General features: G+C 35.8%; 1 pseudogene; it reads right to left on the bottom strand.

Moving 5' to 3' along the window:
- LOC141518447 (sorting nexin-12-like) lies at positions 1 to 22,421 on the bottom strand (annotated as a pseudogene).
- Between the last annotated feature and the right edge of the window lie 1,942 nt (positions 22,422 to 24,363).

Genomic DNA, 24,363 nt, shown 5'->3' with positions numbered 1-24,363 from the left:
TTAGAAGAGTGCCCACAGAGTCAAGCCAGGGGATGACAACCACTGCAGATTATGAGACAGAGAGAGAGTCTTAGGGTAAAAATCAGTGTCATTTTGCCAGGAAAGCAGAAGGCAGGTGGTCAGCGGTGTGCCCATTGGTGCACCTTCCCAAGGACAATTGTCTCCTCCTGTAGGAACATACATAGGCAGTGCTCATTCTGAGCCAACACAATGGATGCCCCATGATTTTGTTAATAAACTGTTCGAGGCCCTGTCTCCCCTCCTTGATAAAATATGCCTCAAGAATGCCTTCATCTTGGGGCGGCTACGTGTCGTAGTGGATAAAGCACCGACCTTCGAGTCAGAAGTACCTGGGTTCAAATCCGGTCTCAGACACTTAATAATTACCTAGCTGTGTGGCCTTGAGCAAGCCACTTAACCCCATTTGCCTTGCAAAAATCTAAAAAGAAAAAAAAAAGAATGCCTTCATCTCCCCGGAAGGGGAGCTGCCGCTTCAAGGCCTTCCCGGGGAGCGGGGTCCCACCATCTTACCATCACACTCCAGCTCATTCTTTAGCCACTCAAAGTCACTGTATCGTCACTGAACGCAGGACTCCTTCAGGTTGAAGACAGGTAGGTGCGTCCACATTCGGACCTCCTAGGTGGTAAAGCTCGCCCAACCCATGCGCGCCCGACCCAGGCCTACCATCTGCGGTGGAAGATGTTGATCTCCAGGAAATTGCTGGGTGGCCAGCAGGCGTCCCTCAGGTCCTGAGGCTTCGAGTTAAGTCGCCCAGTGACCACCACTGCCGGTCCGACATCTTTCCACACCTGCTCCCAGCCTGTGAGCCCGAGCAACCTGGGGGGGGGGGGGGGGAGGCGGGGAGGGGGGGAGGACCAGAGGGGGCCTTAACATATATTTTTGTAACAAAATGCCACTAATCAGTCAGTAAGCATTCTTATTTAATCCAGCCATGCTTTCAGAGTCACAGAAACATATGAACCAACTATTTCAGTATCTTAAAAATTGGACACATTAAAGTTCTATTTAAATTTTTCATTAAAGGTATCAATTAATCAATAAGCATTTATTAAGGGCCTACTAAGTATCAGTTACTGTGTTACCACTGAAGGTGCTAAAGATACAAAGAATAAATCAATCCTTTACTCTCAAGTTTACATTTTATCAAATGCCAGCTATTTGTTTTGAAGAAAATATTTTATCATTTAAGTCATTTGTGCACATTGAAAGGTGAAGTACTTGAATTTGCCTTATAAAGTAATATAAACAGCTTAGACCTTCCATCTCCACCTTGTTATTTTTGTTTTTCCTTCTTTCTGGAAGAGGACCAATGATACTATGAGAGTGATGTCTTGACTTGCATATGAATTAGATTGTTGCAAAGTATCAGCAACACTTCCTCCAGAGTCCACTGGCAAGACAAAAGTCAAGAAAACTGGCAATGGCCCAGTCCATTTAGTCAATATAATTCCCAATTTTCTTTCAAATATCATTTAATATTGTTCACCTTCATACATTTTCTATTTGAATAAAACTGTTCCTCTACACACTGTATCATCTATTGTCTCCATGCATTTACATAATTAGTGTCCTATTTCTGGAATGCACATCCACCTCATTTCTGCTCTATTTTTCATATCTCTTGACTGCAAAATGCATAAAGATGTCCCCTTCAACACACTGTCCTCTCAGCTTATCAATCTCCAAAATGCATGTGTCCTTCATCTTCAGTCATTCATTTATTTTAGCCATATAATTTCATGATCCAGACCTCTGACATTTTACTCTCTGACTCAACTTGCCCTTCAACCTCTCCCCAACCTAAACTAATTTAGCATCCTCATTGATATACAATTTCTCCAACAATCCTCCTTTTCTTAGTCTTACAACACTGCTTTGCCCTTCCTTCCCTCCTCTCACAATCTTGACCTAGATTTTCAAAAGTCAATCATAGATAATCAAATACCCTTGAATACTTTGCCCTCTTGCTCAGTCATGCTTTTTGTTATCTCTACTAACCACTTTCTCTACATCTCTACATATGCTGTTGAACAGTTTTAGAGAGTCATATAACCATACCAGATGAGTTCACTACGTATTTTTATTATCTTTTTATATGGACCTTCATAGATACATAACAGTTCTTTTTATCTTCCTTATTTCTTTTGGTTTCTTAAATTCCACTGTCACTACTCTGTTTTCTGGTTTTCTCAAGCCTTTTATATAACTTTCTCCTCTCTTCAAAGAATCTCATCTCCTACTTCACTGAAAAAAAATATCTATCATGAGTTCTCTATTCTCCTAAATTATACTTCAGAATCCCTTTTCTTCATTCTTCATTGTTTCATAATGTTCTAGACTCTGTTAAAGAGATGGTCTTTGTCTTTGTTAAAGTCTACAACTCCACTGTTCTCTAATTCTCATTCCCACTTATCTTCTCAAAGAACTTGACTCTATGTTCATTCCCTCTTTTACTTTCAATCTTTCTTTATCCCTTGGTGTCTTTGCTTCCTTACCTCTTTACAAACACCCACTGGCTTCCTCAGTCTTTCACTTAACCCAGTTGTTCTCTCAGTCTAACATCCTATATCTATCCTACCTTTCATTGATAAACTAGAAATGTTCAGTTACACTAGGTGCCTACATTTCCTTATTTTCTAATCTCTTAAATAGGGGGAAATTGCTTTTGAATAACTCTCCACCATGCAAGTGACACTGCCCTTTCCATAATATACCAATAAAGTTTAATAGCCTTTTATTTCCCCCAGCCCTCATTCTATTTGGCCTCTCTATAGCTTTCAATACTAGCAATAACTCTCTGCACCTAAACATTTCTCCACCAACTTCTGTGACTATTTTGTCTATTCCTTCTACCTCCATGTTTTTGTAGAATAATCATTCATGTTCTGTCCACTAGCATTGACATCCCTATAACAAGGGCCTTAGATTCTTCTTTTTTTCCCTACTCTTCCATCAGTTCCCATTCATTCAATTATCATATCTAGTCAGATAACTGCTAAATCTACATGTCTTATACTATTCACTTACCTGATATCTAGTCTAACATTATATAGTAAATGTTGGACATCTCAATTTGACCCATAGATGGCCCATAGTTGTCTCAAGCTTAGCCTGTCCAAAACAGAATGTTATATTTTCTTTCCCCATGAAAGAGGAAAAAAAACCACCTTTCTCCAAACTCACCTTTTTTTTCTGCTGAGATCATCAGATTCTATCCACACTGGTAGTTAAGTATAATTATCTGTAAAAGGTTTGTATTATCTATAGTTTATTGCTATGTTGTTAATTATTTTCTATTCATCCTGTACATAGCTTAGTATATATTTGTTCATATATAGTTTTCTCATTGGATTCTATGTTCCTTGAGGTCAGGAAACTTTTTTGCCTCTTTTTTCTTCTCTAGTACTTAATAGAACTCCCAGAACATAGAAGGCTCTTAATAAATGTTTGTTGATTGCTTGTGTTACTTTTATATCAAATTTTAGACCCTTAGCAGAGATACTGATACAAAATTCTCCCCTCTCCAGTCTAAACTTTACTTATTATACTAGTTGCATTTGTTCTCTTTGGATAATTGAAACTACTTTATCTTTATCTTTTTTTAAGTGTCTTCATGTCTTCATTTCATTCCTCTCTAACTAGGAAAAGTATTTGATCACATTCTCCTTTATTTTTAAAGGTATAGATTTTTGCCAGTATTAACTCTTATGAGGCACAAAACTGAGTGCATATAGGAATTTTCAGGGCAAACTGACTACTGAATATTGGATTGCATCAAAGAGGGACATTTCAAGCACATTCAATACGAAGATGATACTGAAAAAGATTCAGCTTTAAATAGATAACAGTGCAGGGGAAAACGAAAGACTGAAAGTAAGAGAAAGACTCATCACATTCAGCTTATGACATGGAAACACTGTAAAGCCTAACAGACTGCCTTTTGGGGGGGGAAGGAAAGTGAGATTGGGGGGGATGTAAAATTCAAAATGAATAAATAATTTTTTTAAAAAAGTAAGAAAAAGAGAAGACATGAACATAGAGCTTCTGTCATAGTGCAATCATATAAAGATATGCTAAGTACATCTTTAATCTTAGCTCATGCCATTAAAAAAAATCTCCAAAGGCAAAGAGAAAAGGAAAAAGAAAAATGGGATTTTCATGCTCCTGATCTGTCAAAATACCTTTCCCTCCCTAAATGAACTATTAAGGAAATTTAAGGGGAAAAGCTTTACCTTCTACAAACAAGACCAAGACTACCAGCCACCACCTCATCTGAAATTCCACACACAGCCTGACACTCACAAATTCGCAATTCAAAATTAATTGGTTTTTAGGCCATGGTTTCGGTCAGAATCACCCAGACACTCCATTTCATGTGGTGAAAAGAAATTAAGTCAATTTTCTACTTGCTGGACTCTCGGCTCTCATCTTGCTGTTTTTCTTTGCCACCCTTTCTGCACGAGGGGAAAGGCAACCTTTAAAGGCATTCTCATTATTTCTCTGAGATGCTATTAAGTACTGTAAACATGTCCTGGATGAGTCCATGTCACAAAGTTTGTAAAGTGTTTATAGAATAAGAGCCAAAGTGAGATTAAATTTCCTTTAATAAGAAAAGATTGAATGAAAGGAGGAAAATGGATATATATTACACACACATACACAAACACACATATCTATTTTCTTCCTTTCATATATATATATATACATATATATATACATATACATATATATACATATATATGTATCCATTGGATATATATATATCCATTTTCCTCCTTTCATATACATATATGTGTGTGTGTGTATACTCAGAGAGAGAGAGAGAAAGAGAGAGAGAGAGAGAGAGAGAGAGAGAGAGAGAGAGAGAGAGAGAGAGAGAGAGAGAGAGAGAGAGAGAGAGAGAGAGAGAGAGAGAGAGATACACATCTCTGGAAAATCGATGAATTTGGTATCAAGAAACATAAGTTTAAAATTCTGTCAAGGTCTGTATGAACTTGACAAGACACCTATCTGGAACCTCAGTTTTCTCATTTGTAAAATGAGGGCACTAAATTTTCAACAATTCTTGACTTTGGTTGGCTGTCTTGTATGTTGAAGCTAGCTAACTAGTTAGATAAATAGATAAGACAGATACACACGCGCGCGTACGCACACACACATACATTCCAATATAATTGATCTTTTAAATGTCATATTTTATGCACTTAAAAGTGTCATTTTAAGATTTCCATATGCTTCCCCAAATTGCCAAAAACATCAAAGATGTGATACAAATATATTTAAGTATTTAAGGAAACCCTGGACTAGATATTCTCTAATGTCCATTCCTGCTATATAATTTATGATCTTATGATCAGATTTTCCATTCAATAGTATATATTAATGAAAACATAGAAATGGCAGCTATTTTAACCTGCCCAGTATTAATCACAAGGCAAGGGTTGCTAATTTTTTTTTAATTGCACAGGACTGTAGAATAATGTGACAAACTATCCAACCATTAGTGTTTCTTGGACAGTATTTCTCAAACTTCGGGGGTTTGTACTCTCAGAGACCTCATAAAAGTATCAAGAATTGGAAGATATTTATCCAATTTTCTCAGTAATGAGGCTTAGAATGGCTATATATCTTGCCTATCATCACAGAAGAAATAAGTAGCAGAATCAAGTTTTGAAGTGAGGACCTCTGCCACCAAATCACATTACCTTACACTGCCTTATCCAAAAATGTGTGAAGGGAAATAAGACTTAGCAGTTAGCAAACAACTCCAGAATCTTGGCAGTGGGGAACTACAAAAACAGAGTGCACCAATTCTCTTTATCCCAAACTCTAAAGTCCCCCGCTATTGTATGGAATGCTGTAACTATAATGCCCAGAGAGTTGTTTGTTTGTGAAGGTAGACCTTGTGAAATGAATGATAAGGTCATCAGAACAAGAAAAGGTTGCAAAGAATAAAAAATGTTAACAATGGAAGTTCCATAAAAATGAAGATGTCAAAGAACCATTTATCTAAAACCAATTTCCTGGTCAACTAGATCAGTGAGGATGGTCCTGACCTAGTCTGATCTCCTGTGAATTCTCTAGTAGGTTGATATGGAAGTGCTATCTGATTTTTCTATCTTGTCTTTTTTTCTTGGTAAATAGAAAACTTTTTTGCATTCCAAAATGCAGGAAAATGGGAAATGAGTGAATCAACCAGGAAATCAACAGGCACTTACTGAGAGTTTACTCTGACCACAATTATGCCAAGTGCTAGAAGATACAGAGAAAGGACTCTGCCCTCAAGAAACATATACTCTGAAGAGGACAGACAACATGCAACTATATACAATATATAAAAGAATATATAGAAGAAAATATGAAATGAGAAAGTGTTAGCAGTTGAGACCTAGAAACACTTCCTACAGGAGGTATGATTTGGGCTCAGTCTTGTAGGAAGCCAAAAAAATTAAAAGACCAATGTGAAGGAGGGAGGCCTGGGGGACATGGAATGGAAGTTGGATTGTTAAAGAATTACAAGAAGGTCAGTGTGACTGATTATCAGCATGCCCGAAGGTGAATACATTATAAAAGGAATAAAAGTTTAGAGATGGGCCAGATTATAAAAGTGAAAGAGAGAACTTTTGATCCTGGATATAATAGGAGACAACAGAGTTCATTGAGCAAGGAGATGAAATGATCAATTCTGCATATCTTGATATACAAGTAGAGAGAAATTTAAGCAGGAAGATCAGAAAGAAAATGATAAATAGGATAAATAAAATAATTTTTCATGGAAATATTTATTTGTGTCTAATGATAGCCATGTCTAAGATGGGGGGGTAAGAAGGAGGAAGGGAAAGGGAAAAAAAAGAAATTCATATGATAATTTTGTTGTATATTTGAAAGGCAAAGTGAGTTCTGCATAGTAGATTTGCAGTTTCCTGCACAATCCTGGTTTGTTTGGGGGGGGTTTTGTATTATGTTATGGGTATGCTTGTTTTATTCCATAAATTAAAAATATTTTTTTTTAAAAAAAAGAAAGTGGGAGAACTGATGATGCAATGGATAGAGCACTGGCCCTGGAGTCAGGAGAACCTTCATTCAAAATAGACTTCAGATGCTTAAATAATTACTTAGCTTTGTGACCTTGGGCAAGTCATTTAACCCCACTGCCTTTCAAAAAACAAAACAAAACAAAAATTTATAGAGCTACATAGAGCATAGTCAATATATGTCAAAAATAGGCCTCCTTGGTCTCAAGATCAACTCTGTTTTAATTATATCATGCTGCCTCTTACCACAGGCAATAATACAAGTATTGCTACATAAGAGATCTTACTGTATTATTACAGGCATGCATTCCCAAAGATAATTTACCCATGAATAGTTGATGCTCATAATTACCACCTTTCAAACAAACAATGAAAATCTTTATGTGTGTGTGTGTGTGTGTGTGTGTGTGTGTGTGTGTGTGTGATCATGATACTCAGTGGGATTTCCTCCTTCATACTTACCATATGTATAGATGTCCAAGAGGAGAGATCCTCTTGAAGAGACAACTCATGGCATATCTAACATGAATTATTGGACTATAACTTCTTTACCTGTAAATAGATTAAACTTCAGTTTAATCTAACAAAGAATCTGGGGTTCCCTATTCAAAACAAGCATAGAAATAAGAGAATCTCAAAGCTAGACAGGCCTCAGAGACAGTTTACTCTATTCATTTTATAGATAAAGAAACTGGGATCCAGAAAAGTGAAATGGGAGAGATAGGATTAGAACCCAGATCCCCTGGGTTCCTCCAGAGCCCTTTCTATGCTATTTTGCTTCCATTTGACACAACTCATATGTATAGATGTCCAAGAGGAGAGATCCTTAGAAGAGAAAGATCTGGAAGCAAATGCTGTAACCTCCACAGGAAGATTGAATCCTGTTTCTGTCTGTCTCTTGATTGCTAGGCATTGAGAATTAATTAGCATGAGATTGATAAGATTATTAAGATTAAGTATTGCTTTCTGAATCTCTGCAATTTTCAAATGGATTCAGGTCATGATTATCTATCTTGGAATTTTAACATAATTAAAACCTTTGTATTTCTGTGCACTTGTGGAAATGAGAAATTAAATGTAAGCTAGTGTGGCTTTTTAGAATTATTATAGGAGTGATGACCCCAGTTTTCATAATAGTAAGTCCTGTCTGTGGTTAACTAAAGGTTTCAGTGTGACCTTGGATCTTTATTATCTCTGAAAATGAATCCTTTATAGACTCCAGATGGAAAGTGTAAAATTAATAACTGCTGTTAGACTAACACCCATATGTTTTTCATCTACTTCAGAGATGCAATTTGTTTATGGTGACATTTATTTAAAAGAAATTATCATATAAATGAAGATACATTACTATTTCTGAGAATTTACAGAAACTAGAGCATTGAAAAGACAAAAGGAAATATTTAATATAGACATCCAAATTTAGAAAATTATTAGTATTTAAAGGACTCAAGCTAAAATATTATCTCTAACCTGTAAAAACAATTCTTTAAAGAAAAAGATGTGCTTTCATTTGTAATGGATACTTATATTTCCTTGGAAAAAATAAGTTGACATTAAAATATACGCCTCAGAATATAAACTATATTTCTTTAAATTTCTAAATAATAATCATTCAAATATTTTTCAAAGAAAACATTCAGGTTCCATTTCAATTGTAGGCAAAGAGATTTTTCTTAGTGCCATTAGTTTACTTATTCTAGAATAAGAGCCAATCCCAGCTCAAGTCTTATTGTGATACCTGTGATAGCCCTGTGTTCAGAAGCAGGCCAGCTTCCATGTGAGTAAATGAAATTTAGTGTGTTGGTATCATTTGTTCCATTTCTCATCATCTTTTCCCAATAATACCTAGTTGTAATATTAGAGCACAGAGGGGACAGCTAGGTGGCAGTGCTTAAAGCACCGGCTCTGGAGTCAGAAGGACCCAAGTTCAAGTCTGATCTCAGACACTTATAATTGCCTAGCAGGGTGACCTTGGGCAAGTCAGTTAACCCCAATGACTTGCAAAAACAAACAAACGAAAAAGATTAGAGCACAGAAATCTGTGTGTATCGCTTCTCCTGCCATGAATTTATTTTGCAACCTTGGGTACGAGTCAGTGGAATTCTTAGCTTAACTTCCTTACCTGTAAATAAATAAAACTTTGGTTTAATCTAACAAGGAATCTGGGGTTCCCTACTTAAAACAAGCATAGAAATAAGAGAACCTCAAAGCTAGACAGGCCTCAGAGACAGTTTACTCTATTTATTTTATAGATAAAGAAACTGGGATCCAGAAAAGTGAAATGGGAGAGATAGGATTAGAACCCAGATCCCCTGGGTTCCTCCAGAGCCTTTCCTATACTACATTGCTTCCATTTGACACACAGTAAGTCTTTGAAACATTATGGGGAAGTTTCAGTAAGTGTGTTCCATTTTACTTTAACTAAAAAAAAAAGTTTTTTGTGTATCTATTAGCTACTAGAAACTGGGTTATAAAGACTACAATGAAAATGGTCTATGCCCTATTCCAGTGTCAGAAACAACATGTACACACATAAGGAAATACCTATGCAGTCATAGAGATCCAAGAGATATGGATATAGTTATAGATATAAGGATATAGATATTGATAGAGCATACTCAGAGATATGTTTAAATATAGATACAGATATATAGGTATTATATGAGGGTGTGTTCAGATATATAACATGTTGTTGTTGTTCAGTCATTCAGTAATATTCAACTCTACTTGATCCCTTGGGGTTTTCTTAGCAGATACTAAAGTGGTTCGACATTTTCTTCTCCATTGTGTCCCCATTTTACATAAGCGAAACTGAGACATATAGGGCTTAAATGACTTGTTCAAGGTCACATAACTACTAAGTGTCTGAGGCCAGATTTGAACTCAGATCTTCTTGACTTCAGACCTGTGCTCTATTCACTGCACCACCTACGTTGTCTCTACAATATATAGACATGTAAAAAATTATGCTGGGATGATTAAATGGGATAATATTTGTAAGGTTCACACAGTGAGCAATATAAAAATACTCATTTTCTTCCCCTTCCCCTACTTAAACATCCTTAGAATTGTGTAGCTATTGGACTAAGGGTTTGAATAGTCACACCACAAATGCAGCCATGTTGCTGATTTCTTCAATTTGTGTCCTTTCTTCTTTGACTCCTGTTCTTTTAACAAAAGAACCCAGCCAACTGAAAACAATAGAAGTATTGAAGTTTCCTCTTTTCCTAATAACCCTAAATTAAACTATATTAAGCTCAAGACAGAGCCTGGCACATAGTAGGTACTTGTTAACTGAAAGATTTATAGCTATCTGATTAGAAGCATGAACAAAAGCACTTAGCTAAATTTTTCTTAAGAAACGTTATATTATTTATGTGTATGTGTGTTTGTGTTAACCATTCCCAAAGAAGCACTCTGACAGTGGATAGAATATTGGACTTAGAAGTGGTAAGATCTGACTTTGAAGCTGACCTCTGACCCTTAAGCTGTTTGACCATGTCACATAAACTCTCTGAGGCTATTTGACTCTACCAAGTCACTAAGACTTGCTTCTAAATTATGAAGAGATACAGATCCTTGATATAGTTCAATAATTCATGTTAGATATGTCATGAGTTGAACATTCATTATAGTGTTTCATATATATATATATATATATATATATATATATATAAAACACTCAGTTATTCATGAGTGTATTCCATTTATTCACTGTGTAGATTTTTAAGAATGGCTCAGGTTTCCAATTATCTCAAACAGTTGACCTGAACTTCGAGTTACCAATCATAGGGCCAAAATATGTGAACTGCTTCTGGGGTAATTGATTTGACTGTTGAACTTTTTAATACTCCTAATGGAACACTCCCAGATTCCTGCTAACTTTAGAAATAACTTGGGATACAGTTTCTTTCACACTCTGCTTAGCATTTTTTCTTCTTTTGTCACCATAGGCACATAAGGTATGTTTGGTATAGTGGGAAAATTGCTAATTTCACAAAATCTCTTTAATTAATATTGCATTTTTACAATTAAGTTTCCTTGTTTTTTTTAATTAAAAGTTAAGTTTGAGTCTTTAGTTTGTTAGGTGAATAAAGATGATATACTTTTTGATTGAATATCCAATAAATATTTTCCCTAAAATGTAAATAAATTCTCAATTTTTATAACCTAATAGAATATGTAGCACCGTCCTCTGTGCCTGATTGATTCTTCCACATTATATAAGCTATATAATATAATTTTTGACCTTTTCCCTTGACATTGTATGCCATTCTATTAGAAAGTCTTTCTCTCTTCCATTCCTATGGTTTAACAGTTCACATCCCCATAGAGTTTGGCAAAACTTTTTCCTCATGACAATGAAATGAAGCAGAACAGGTATTATAATCTTCCTTTCCCAGTGTGCTTGATGAAACTTGAGGATTATTAAACAGGCTCTCAATTTCACCAGTCATGTCATTGAGGTAATCTTTGAGTAACTGAATTCTCAACCTTCCTTCATTTTGGTTGAAAATCTTAATATTAACTCTCAATGCTAGAGAGAGTGTAAGAATCCAACTCATCCCTAACTAGATTGAGAACAATAATAGTTTTGCCCCAGAATGCTGACTCTAGAGGGCACTAATAGCATTGATCCATCCTTTGCTATAGAGGAAATATTCTCCCTGTCTGTCTGAGTTCCTGAGGTCTTTATGTGTCCTAAATCTCTACTCAAAACTTAAACACTTTTGTGCTATTTTTCATGAAAACAAAAAATTCCTTGTTATGCCTTAAGTACCTTTAATGTTATAGGATTTCAGTGTTAAGCACTATACCTATACAGATATATGTGGATATATCTAAAATCTCACAATAGTGAGTGTATGTGTATGTGCACGTGTGTACATGTGCACATGATAATTTAATACAAAGAAAGGGATTTTCCTACTTTGGTCCTAGGCCTTTGAAAAGACTACATTTCTAAGAAAAGTAGAAAGTAAATAAATATTGTCCCTGGCAAGCCTTTCCTAACATGTCATCAGCACTCAGAAAGAAAAAAAAAAAGGTTGTTAAACTTTTATTCCACATGACCTAGAAAAGACTCCAGCTGCTGATCACATATCAGACCATGCTCTGGGCAATAAAGGACTTTCTAACCCACCTTTATTTGCTCTCAGTCCAAGATAAACATTTATCACTGGGTATATCGATTAACAGCATATCGCTTCCCTTCTTACACTTTCACAAAGCAAGCAGTCTGCCCTCTGGGGGCCTGAATATTTGTCGGGGGTGGGGGTGGGGGTGGGGTGGTGGGGTGGGGGTGGAGGGAAGAGAGTCCCCAACTGCCACTATACCATGAAAAGAGAAAGAGGTAACCTGAAAGTTGGGTACTCTATGCTGTCCAGTAAGAGACCAATCTTCTGTAGAGGCAGGCAGCGGTTTTAATGGCTCAGGAAAGGAACAGCTTCTGTCTGCCTTACTCTGTAGCCTCAAAGTAAGGGCCACTGCAGAGTTCTCACTGGGCAGCTCATTGGAGGATGTCCTGAAAAACATGTCTAAAAAGAATTGAGAGTTTTTGTCTGCTGGTATGATGGTAATGGCCACAACAAAATTGTCCATATGCTTGTGTTTACATCAGTGGAAATACACACACACACACACACACACACACACACACACGTACACATACAGCAAAAAAGAGAAAAATAAGCATTGCTGGTATAATTTGCAATTTGCAGTGACATATTCAAATATAAAGATACTTCAATAATATTCCAGTTTTTACCGCTCCTTCACCTCTTTCCCCAATTCTTTGGTTTTTTTTGAGAATCATTTCAGTTTTTTTCTAAACACAGATATGACTATGGTAGCAATATATTAAAAAGATTTCCAGTAATCCTTATTTTCCAGGATAAATTATGGAAACCTAAACCTGTCATTTTTCAGGCCCTTACTAATCTAGCTTTCAATTATCTTTGCAATCATTTAATATTACTCTCCTTCCTGTACTCCACTGAAGTCAGATTTATCCCCCAGCTGTTTTCTGCAAATGAATTGTATTTCTTGCCTAACTACATGTATTTTACATGTAGCTGTAATGCATATTCTTCACCTCCACCTGGTCAAACCCTTACTTACTCAAGTGAAGTTTGACTTCTATTAGACCTTTATGACTACTGTTTCCCATCTTCCAATTGTAATGTTCTTTACCTCTTAGAATTACTTTATATTTATTTATTTGAGCATATATGGCATTTCCCCAAGAAGAATGTAAACACTTTGAAATTATATACTGACTTTTTAAATAATAATTAGTAATAATAGTAATGATTAATATTTATATACACTTTAAGATTTACAAAGCATCTCACAAATAACTCAATTTATTGCTACAACCCTCTTGGGAAGTAGATGGTACTATTGTCCTCATTTTACAAATGAAGAAACTAATATTAAGTGACTTACCCAAAGTCACAATCTAATGAGTATCTGAGGCTAGATTTGAACTCAAGTTTTTCTGACTCCATACCCAGAATTCTATGTATTGTACTACCTAGAAATCTTTTATGTCTGTATTCCTAGTGATTAGCATAATGCTTTGCACTTTAAATGCCATTCATTCATGCATGCAATTCTTAGAAAGTAATAAAATTCTGATTATCAGTGTAATGAAAATGAACCTTACACATTCAATTCAACAGATTCAACAAGTGTTTGTGGATCTTGGCAGGGTACTGTTCTAAGTGCTAGAATTATTGAAGTAACTTATTCATGAATGAATGCTATGTTTGTTTTTAAACTATCTAGATGGAAAACCTAGTATTTCTTTTTCTTAATTTAGAATAAATTTATTTTCAGTAACATTGAATTAATTTTGTTTGATGTGATTTTGAAATTTGTAATAACTTAAATATGTCAATGGGAGTTTTGCTTTGTTTCGATTTCAAGGCTAAGAGACTAAAAGTATTTTCCATAAGTCTATAATAACTTTCAGTAGTAGGATTTGAACACAATTCTTCCTGCCTCCAGAACTTGTCCTGTTATGCTCAGGCAGTATGGTATAGGGGACAGAGCTAGAGTCAAAGGGAACTGGATCCTGTCTTTGCCTTTATTGTGTCATAGCCCAGATCATAATGCCTGTTAATCAGTTATTTATCTATTGTTTTCAATAAGATATATAGAATAAGAAAATCTCTGCTTAGTCTTAGAGAATCAGTGGCTAAATTTTCCACATAGCATACATTGTTCCTCTTTTAAATCCATTTTTTATTTTGAATTAAATATTTTTAAAACACTTCAAATATTTTCTCACCTTCTAGAAAATAATAAATGGAACATAATTCAATTAAATCCATTCATTTATCAAATATTATGGTTTCTCTACTGATAATAAAAAAGTAGGAACAAAACAAAAACTTTGTCCCTGCCCTCAAAGGGATCAGCTACTAATCTGAATACAACATATAGATATATAAGCAGAGTATAATTTAAAGAAGAAACATTAATAATGGGGATTGGAAATGGGGAAAGAATTCCTTAAAAAATTCACTTTAATTGAGCCTTGGAGGAAGTAGTCCCTTTATTTTATGATTCAAGATCACTCTTACAAATATTAAAGATAAGGGTGATATCATAAGCAAATTAAGTGAGCGTGGACATTTTTCCCTATGAGATCTATAGATAAGGGAAGAATTTATGACCAAACAAAAGATAGAGAGGCTCATGAGAAGTTAAAATGGATAATTTCAATTACATTAAATTAAAAAGGATTTACAAAAACAAAACCAATGCAGTCAAGATTATAAGGAAAGGAAGGGGATGGGGATGGGGAATGTATGGCAAGTTTCTCTGAAAACAAAAGGACTCATTTTTCAAATATATAATGAACTGAGTTAAATTTGAAAAAATAAGAGCCATGATCCAAGAATATGAAAAAACAATTTTCAGAAGAAATCAGAGTTATATGTATACCATGGAAACAATATAAAGATTGGCAAATTGCCTTCTGTGGGGGGTGGGGGTGCAAGAAGTAAGATTAGGGGGAAAATTATAAAACTCAAAATAAACAAAATCTTTAATCAATAGAATAGAAAATAGAAAAAATAGAAAAATAGAAAAAAAATAGAAAAAAATAGAAAAAATCTAAATCATTATTGATTAGAGAAATGCTAATTAAAATAACTGAGGAAGATGGCACAGCAGATAGAGTGCCTAAAGTCAGAAAGTCACATCTTCATGAGTTCAAATGCGACCTCAGACACTTATTAGTTGCATGACCTGGAGTTAGTCATTTAACCCTCTTTGCCTCAGTGTGCTCATCTATAAAATGAGATAGAGAAGAAAAGACAAACCATTCCAGTATCTTTGCTAAGAAAACTCCAAATGGAATTTTGAAGATTCAAATGACTGAAAAATGCCTGAACAACAAAAATGTACGATCTCACATCCCTCAGACTGACTAATATGGCAGAAAAAGAAAATGACAACTAAAGGAAGGCAAGTGATAAAAAAGGGAAGTGAATGCACTACTGATGGAGTTTTGTACTGGTTTAACCATTTTGGAGAAAAATTTGGAACTACACCCAACGGGCTTTAAAATTGCATATAACTTGTATGTCATGAAATACTATTGTTCTATTAGGAAACCAAGTAGGATGGGAATTCAGGGAAGTCTGGAGGGATTTGCATGAACTGATGCTGATCGAGATGAGCAGAACCAGAAAAACATCGTACACCCTAACAGCAACATGGGGGTGATGATCAACCTTGATGAACTTGCTCATTCCATCAGTGCAACAATCAGGGACAATTTGGGACTGTCTGTGATGGAAAATACCATCCATATCCACAGAGAGAAAACTGTTGTGAGTTTGAACAAAGACCAAGGACTATTGCCTTTAATTTAGGGGGAAAAAACTGATATTTTATTGTTTGATCTTGCTATCTCTTATACTTTAATGTTTCTTCTTTAAGGATATGATTTTTCTCTCATGGCATTCAATTTGGATCAATGTATACCATGAAAAACAATGTAAAGACTGGTAAATTGCCTTCTGGGGGGGTGGAGGGAGGGAAGTAAGATTGGGGGAAAATTGTAAAACTCAAAATAAATAAAATCTTTTAAAAAATGTAAATTTTTGACCCAGCAATAGCACCTCTTGGTCTATATCCCTAAGAGTTCAAAGGAAAAAGAAAAGGACAAATGTGTACAAAATTATTTATAGCATCTCTTTTTTTGTGATGGCAAAGAATTGGAAATTGAGAGCATGCCTCTCAACTGAGGACTGGCTAAACAAGTAGTAGTTTAAAATTATGATGGAGTGCTAAATTATGCTATAATAATTGACAAGCAGAATGTTTTCAAAAAACCTGAGACTTATGTGAAATGATGCAAAGTGAAATAAGCTCAATCAGAAAAAAAACATTGTACACAATTAACTATGAAAATGATCCAAGACAATCCCAAAGGACTTGTGATCAAAAATACTAACCACTTCCAGAGAGAGAGATATGATGAACTCTGTGGGCAGACTAAAGTATATTTTTTCACTATGTTTTTATTTTTGTATCTTGACTAATGTAGAAATATGTTTTATATTATTTCTCCTGTATAAATGATATGTTTCTTGCTGTTTCAATGAATGGAGAAATGAATAAGAAAGAGGGAGAAAATTTGAAACTAATTTTTAAATAATGTTAGAAATAAATACATAATGGGTGGCTAGGTGGTGCAGTGGATAGAGCACTGGCCTTGGAGTCAGGAGTACCTGAGCTCAAATCTGGCCTCAGACACTTAATAATTACCTAGCCGTGTGGCCTTGGGTAAGCCACTTAACCCCATTGCCTTGCAAAAACAAAAACAAAAAAATAAAAATAAAAATACATAAATACATAAATTTATTTCAAAAATAAATTTCAAAGATAGTTCTCACTGAAGGTCCTTAAGCAGAGGCTAGAATACTGTCCTTAGGTGCATTACAGTGAGAGTTGCTTTCTAGAATGCATTGATCCACATGTCTGCTGAAGTTCCCATTCAGCTTACAACCTCTATGATTCTGTGATAGTTAATTGATGTAACTAATGCAATTAAAGAATCCACTAACTAAATACCTGTTCTGTGCAAGACACTTAGAGGAATATGAAAATAACTGACATGACTAAATGAGGTTAAGTGACTGGATTAGTATCATACTTCTACCAAATAACCAAAGCAGGCAGGATTCAAACTCATGGGATGTCTCAAAGTCCATACATTGAAGTTTAAGACTGGATTTTCCCTTCCTCGAAAGGAAACATAGAAAATAACAGAAATAGGGATGAGTATTATCTTCTTCAAAGGGATCCACTGAGGAGAATTCTCAATATTTTTTGAACTCCTAATCAAAGGCTATCTTCAGAACTTTTGCAACTAGAGTTACAAGACCTAGGTTCAAATCTCAGCTTTATTGCTTATGGACCATGTTACCCTCTACAAGTCATTTGACTTTTTTGAGCCTCCTCATTTTCTTCATCTATAAAATTAGAAGGTTGGACTCCATGATCCCTAAGATCCTTTCCATTGTTGTATCCTACAATGTTTTAACTATCCTCAATAGTAGCAAATCTTGTCCTCAGAGAATGAATATGAATTTTGGAAATAAAATTCAGAGCAAAATCTGGTGAACCATGTAAGTTATCAAACTGGCTAAAACAAACCAAGGTAAGTGACTTTGAAACAAGGAGATTAATGAGACAATTTCCCAGGGTCATCATTACAAAAGTTTAATTGTAAAACTTACTATATTATAGTGATTTGGTCCAACTTTTGTCTAAAGTCTATTTTCCAAAAAGGAGTTCATGGGATAATAGATTTAGAACTAGAAGAAAGCTTAGAGATCATCCAATCCAACCCTCTGATTTGACAGATAAGGAAACTGCATTCTAGAGAGCTGAAGTTACTGGTCCAAAATCACACAGATAATAAAGAACAGGGTCAGAACTTGAAACCAGTCCTCTGATTTCAAACTTAGTTCCCTTAAAACTTTCCCAATATCAAGGGCTTTGAGAAATGGCCCCTTTTGACCTCAACTCAATGAAAATGTATTAGAATACACACATACACATACACACACACACGCACATATGTGTATATATATAGAGATATATCTATATCTATCTATCTATCTATCTATCTATCTATCTATCTATCTATCTATCTATCTATCTATCTATAATACGTAGCACTCCAAGACAGCAATTTTGGAGAGCACTGCTCATTTGGATGGGGAAGATAGTTTTGTTTTGTTTTTTAAATCTGTTGTAATTGGGTTGCATCAGATACATAGCATCAGTTCTAAAGATTTTCCATTTAGGTTAGCTATTCCAGCAATTGTAAGCAGGCATATTTTTTTTCTGCTCCTTAAGCTGCCCCCCAATAAGGATCACAATTTGTCTGACTTCAGCTGAACCATCCTTTCTTTAGTACTTCACTTGCTTGGTCCCATTTGCCTTTATCTAGGTGTTCTTAATCTGTCTCATTTGAGTGATTTACACCCAAATCTCTCCCATTTTGTTCCTTCCCTCTTGTGCACATGATCTCATTTCAGCTAAAACAAGGGCATCAGTCACTTCCATCTCAGTCTATTTTAATGATATTTATCCATCATTGTACAGACGAAAGAATTGGCTGTAGCTCAATAGAGAAAAAAATAAATTGGCACTTATGGGTTCCAGGCATAATCTTGCTAAATACACAGATTTTAATTTTTCTGTATGTGAAAATTTTCCTCTTTGTCTGCTCTCTTCTCATCCACAGCAATTTTCCTTGATCTTGGTTCATCCTGATCTTGATGCTGGATTCTTGTCAGCATTTGTCAGTGCTGGCTGCTGATGAACTGAGACCTCTTCCTGTGCTTTCTAATCTTTTGACAATTCTCTCATTTCTGACCCTTAAGATAAATTCCATTTTAACTGAACCTGGAGGGTTTACCTAAAGAAAATGTCATTAAAACCCTTGTATTACCATAAATACTTTCTTACCCAACCTTCAAATGGCTTCAACTTGCCTTAACTTTTTTTTGAGTCTAAGTCTCCATATCTTTCTCCCTCTGAAGGGTGCAGGAACATGGCCATAATCCACTTTCCATCTGGGCTAGTCATCCCTCCACAGATAATCTGTTAGGTCCTTAGGGAAGGAGGGAAGAGGCTACCAAACTGATGTCAGACTTAACATGGATTTCTTTAGCACATTATAATTTAAAAGATGCATCATCCTCAGCTCCCTCTGTTCAGACCTCAGGAGATAGAATCATAGGTTTGAGCGACCATGTCTGACTTAAATTTTCCCCTCACATATGTGATTTTATTGGTGTGAAGATCTCCTTCCAACTACCAGAATGGTATACCAATTTATAGTTTATGTGCCTGTGACCCTTTCTCTTTTTGGCTATCTATTAGGACTTTATACCATCTTATCCCTCAATTTTCCTCTCATAGTTTGCAGTTTACATATTAGACTCATATTTTTATAGTGAATTGTCTGTGAAGCAACTCCCTCTAGGAATGCTTATCTTCTGCAACTTGTAGCTTTTATAGAGTTGCCTGAAGGCACTAAAGAAATTGTGACTTGGCCAAGGGTTACAAGAAAGTATCAGAAACAAAATTTAAATTCAAGTCTTCCTGATTCTAAGGCTGGTTTATTTTTCTTTACAACACTGCCTTTCTAGATTTGAGGGAAATTGCTTTACAATACTAGTCCCCTAAATTCATGAATGAAAGCAATAAGTATTTCATATGTGCTAGCCATTGAGCTAAGTGCTTTTTACCAATATTATCTCATTTGATTCTCATAACAATCCTGGGATGTAGATGCTGTTATTTTACCCACTTTAAAATTGGAGAAACTGAGGCAAAAAATTAAGTGCCTTACCCAGGATCACATAGATAGTAAGTGTCTGAGGCCAGAATTTTCCTCAAATCTTCCTAATTCCAGATCAGAACTCTATCTACTGTGCCACCTATTTGCTATGAACAGGAAAAGATCAGTTTTCTCCAAATTTTAAAAAACCCAACTTCTGACAATGAATGTGGTACATGAAAGAACAACTTTCTAACAGTTTCTTAAGTATGTTACTTTCCTATTTTGTGTCCCATAACTCTTTAATATAGGGTACTTCCAGCAAATTTATTTGTAAATTTAATTTCCTCAGTCATTTTGGCTATCAAATAATATCATGTAAACTGTTTTTTTTTTCCTTGCTAGAAAACCGAGAGATAAAAGCAAAGCACTATTGATCAGTTTCCAGTTCACTTGTCTATGAAAGATAGTTCCCGTATCTCAGGTTTTCAGATTGGCTCCACTCATTAATTTCCTCTCATATCTCTTTTGGCTATGAGATTTGTGAATTTGATCGTCATCATCTTTTTAGCCTTCTGGGCAACATGAAGGCTACCCTCTCCATGGATTTGAAACAAAAATTATAGAATTCAACCAGTTCAGTTGATTTTAGTTTGATCTCCAGAGTTAGCCTGTGGCCTGCTACTCTTTGAGAGATGAGATTTTTCTTTGGATACTGAGGTATATTAGAGCATCAATATGAATGATATATAACTATAGGTTGAAATCGGGGTCTCCATAATGACCAGCCTCTCAAACCAGTAGTAAAAACTGTCTCTATCTACAGCTGGAAAGCTGTGGAACTTAGGATCAATGGATACATAAATCCCTAACAAACAACCACTATAGATGAAAGTAGCCTGTATCCCATTTGGTGTCAAATGATGTTGGAGCTTTTCCTTTTTCAGTCTGCATCAACTGGGAAAAGACAGTAACACAACACAGCACAGCTGTGCTTGGCCTGGCTGGCATTCAGCAAGTGAGAACTGCATCCAAGAAGGCTCTGCTCTGAGGATGATTTTTTCTTTCTTTCTTTTTCTTTTTTTTAAAATGAAGCAGCCAGTAGAATGCCATATTTAAATAACAAACATCAGTAATCATTGCAATGATATTGTTTGGATAAAATTTCTTTCCTATTGTTGCTAATTGCTTGAATATCTACAGACTGATATACTGACTATTTGTAGACATTCATGCTGTCCTCCTTTTATAACTTTATTTCATTTTCTGTTCATTTCCCATGTTTACTTAAAGCACCTTTATCATCTGGTGCTGATAGTCTCCACTTTATTGCCCTTGGTGTGATTGTGAACAGTTTAAGCATAGTACAATAATACACATATATAAATATTTGAACAGGGAAAGAAAGTCTGTCTGATTTGGTCTTGGAAAGGAATAAATTTAAACTAATAATACCACTAGAGGGACCTTGAATCTGAACTAGCTTCCTAGAGAGGTCAGGTTCCTAGGAAGGACCCTACCAATTTACTCATGTCTCCAGGAAAACTGATTAAGAATGAAGAAAGAGAATCACTGGATCATAGAACCATAGATTTAAAGCAAGAAGAGTCCTACAGATCTTTCCATTCAAACTTCATTCTCTCACCATTTCCATTTTTCAGATGAGGCAGCTGAGGCCAGGAAAAGTGACTTATTTGAGATCCCCTGGGAATAAAGGAACAGAGTAAGAATTTGCACTCAGTACCTTTGCCTCCACAAAGAACGGACTTTTCCTCTCAAGTTATACTCATATTAACATAGTTTTTTTTTTTTTTTTACATCAGGAGCTTTCAGTTCAGTTTATGAAATATTCAGGTTCCTATCGTCTGTGCTTCTGACATGCTTCTTGGGTTCTGTGTGTGGACAGGGTTCTTTTATAAAGAAAAAAATTAAAAAATACTGGGGTTGATAACTCATTTTATTTTGGTGCTAAAGACCTAAGCAATTTTAATTAGTTGATTTGCTCTTTACATTTAAGCCACCAAATGTTGCTCTGGGTTCAAACAACTGTCTGTCTATTCGACTTTTTTTGTGTATGGAGGCTTTTTTAAAGCACCTCATGTGAACAGTTGAAAACCGACAGCAGAAAAAGACAGTGGATGTAGAAAGTAAGATCTCCAGGAAGCAAAAATGGAGGCAAACAGAGCAGCTAATTTCGCCAAGCATAGCTGGTGCTGTTTGTGGTTGTCCCTGACAGCGCTGCTGACTCTGAAGCACCTGTGTTTGCTCACTAGCTTTCCCCAATCTGCTAGAAAATGGCCCGAGCTGTCACATGGCAGCCAGATAGTCGGAGCACCATGGGAATACAAAAGCCGGAGCTTTTAGCTGAGTTAATCATTAATGCGCCTTTTCTTTGTCCCATTCAGGAGTGCTGACAAGCGCTTTGATATTTCATATTTGCCATCAGGTCCGTTGCAGTCATAACCAGGTACTGATGAACACATGGGCCCAGCTCTTGGGCTTTCCGGACCAGCATGGGGGGCCACGTGGAGAATGTCGATTTCATTTCCACCTGCCTTCAACTGACCCTTTGGTGTACTAGCCCCCTTCCTCCTCCCACTCCCCCAAGCACACTTCCACTCTCCTGTTCTTCCATTTAGCTCCCCTTGCCTACTTTACATATTATCTTCATGGATTGGGGCTAACAACTTTCTGGCCCTGGAACAGGAAAGGCACATGCTTAAGAAAAGTCAATATCCTCCTTTTCCCGACCATAATGTTATCTTTCTCCCAAACCAGAAAAGTGACCTATAGCTATTCTAAATGAAAAAGTGCACTTTCTTTTTCTTTCCATTTTTCTTTTGGTAGAAACAGAATACCTCTTTTACCCTATAATTCAGTATAGGGTGTGGTTGTTCGAGGGACTTTCTTATCCAGAAGTCTAATCCTGGGGTCTCATATGGAGTGTTCCGCTCTTTCTACCCTCAGCAAATAAAATGCAGCTGAATCGCCTTAACAGTGGGGAGCTCCTGTGTAAACATGACTTGAGTTAGGGTAAATGAGAACTGCATTAAAATCTCCTTGCTACCTGGTTTTTGGTTGTCTTTTTAAAATAAACTTCATCAAATCTCAAATCTCCTACTCACATAGTTAACCGATCCAAATTATCTGAGTTCTCACTACCTCTGTTCTTACTCTATTACCTCCAGGGTAAAGTCAATGATTTTTTTTTTCATGGGGACTGCCAAATTAGAAGGATCTTTTGAAAAGAGATTCAAACAAGCAAGAACATTCTGCATCCTCAAAACTTGGCCTAGACTGGCAACACAAAGTACTTTAAAGTTTGGGACAGTGAAGCAGTAAAACATTTTCTAGAGATTGAATACAAATTATCAGATTTCTCAGTAGGTATTGACAAATGACTTTCAGAACCAGGGAGTCCTGCATTGCATACTGGGTAGTTATATACAAAAACTCTGAATCAGAAACCGACTAGTTTCTTGTTCTTTCCTTTTACCTTTTGAAAGAGACAAAAGGCTTTCAGAGAGTCTATCTAATTGATCTTCATCACATCCTAGTCACACCCATACCAGAAGTCTGAAAAATTATTGTCATTTTTTTAACAGATAAGGAAGTGAGGACAGTTAGTTCTACCCAAGGTGCACAAGCAAATCCAGGTTGGCTTAGATCTAGTAGGTGCTTTTAAAAGATTTGACTTGAATTGATCAGTTCTCCAGCCACCAGGAAAGATCTGAAAATTATGTAGGACTTGTTTCCCACCAGGAAAGACTTACTCTGTTTACTAAAGTATTCAATCCAATCCAGCAAACATTTACTAAGGATCCACTCTGTGTCCTATGCACAGGCTGGGTCCCTGGTCTAGGCCCTGAAGAGGAAGGATAACAACATATAGATAGGTAAATAAACCCAATTTATATGCAGAAAAATTGGTGGGATGGGAGACAGCACCAACAAATATACATGCCTTCCTGTAGGAGGGGACCTTAGATCAGAACTTTAAAGGGACTTCAAGATTCTGAGTCAAAAGTGAGGAGGTCAAGAATTCAAAGTCTGTGCAAAGAAAAAACTTAAAGGTAGGGGATGGAATTACAGAGAACTTAAACTCTTTGTGACCAGTTGCTTATTCAACAAGTAATAATAATAAGTGAAATTTATAAAGCTTTTTAAATTAATTTTGATCCTTAGAACAATTTATAAGGTACATGCTACATGTATTATATTCCCCATTCTACAGAAGAAAATAAAAAGGCCTAGACATGTTAGGGTTCTTTAACTACTAGGGATCTGATGTGAGCTCAAATCCCTTTGTCAAGAATTCACTGAATACCTACTATGCTCAAAGAACTAGGCAATAGAGGACAAAGTGAGATAGTTTCAAAGATCAAGGACATAGTCTGAGCTTTCAGAGAATTTACAATCTATTAGGAGAGATAAGATCCACATAATTCTAGTCTAAGGCAGTTTGCCATCATCCTACTCTATCTGTT

The sequence above is a fragment of the Macrotis lagotis genome, chromosome 1, assembly GCF_037893015.1.
Source record: "Macrotis lagotis isolate mMagLag1 chromosome 1, bilby.v1.9.chrom.fasta, whole genome shotgun sequence".
Taxonomy (NCBI): Eukaryota; Metazoa; Chordata; class Mammalia; order Peramelemorphia; family Peramelidae; genus Macrotis; species Macrotis lagotis.
This window is presented reverse-complemented; position numbering and strand designations above follow the sequence as displayed.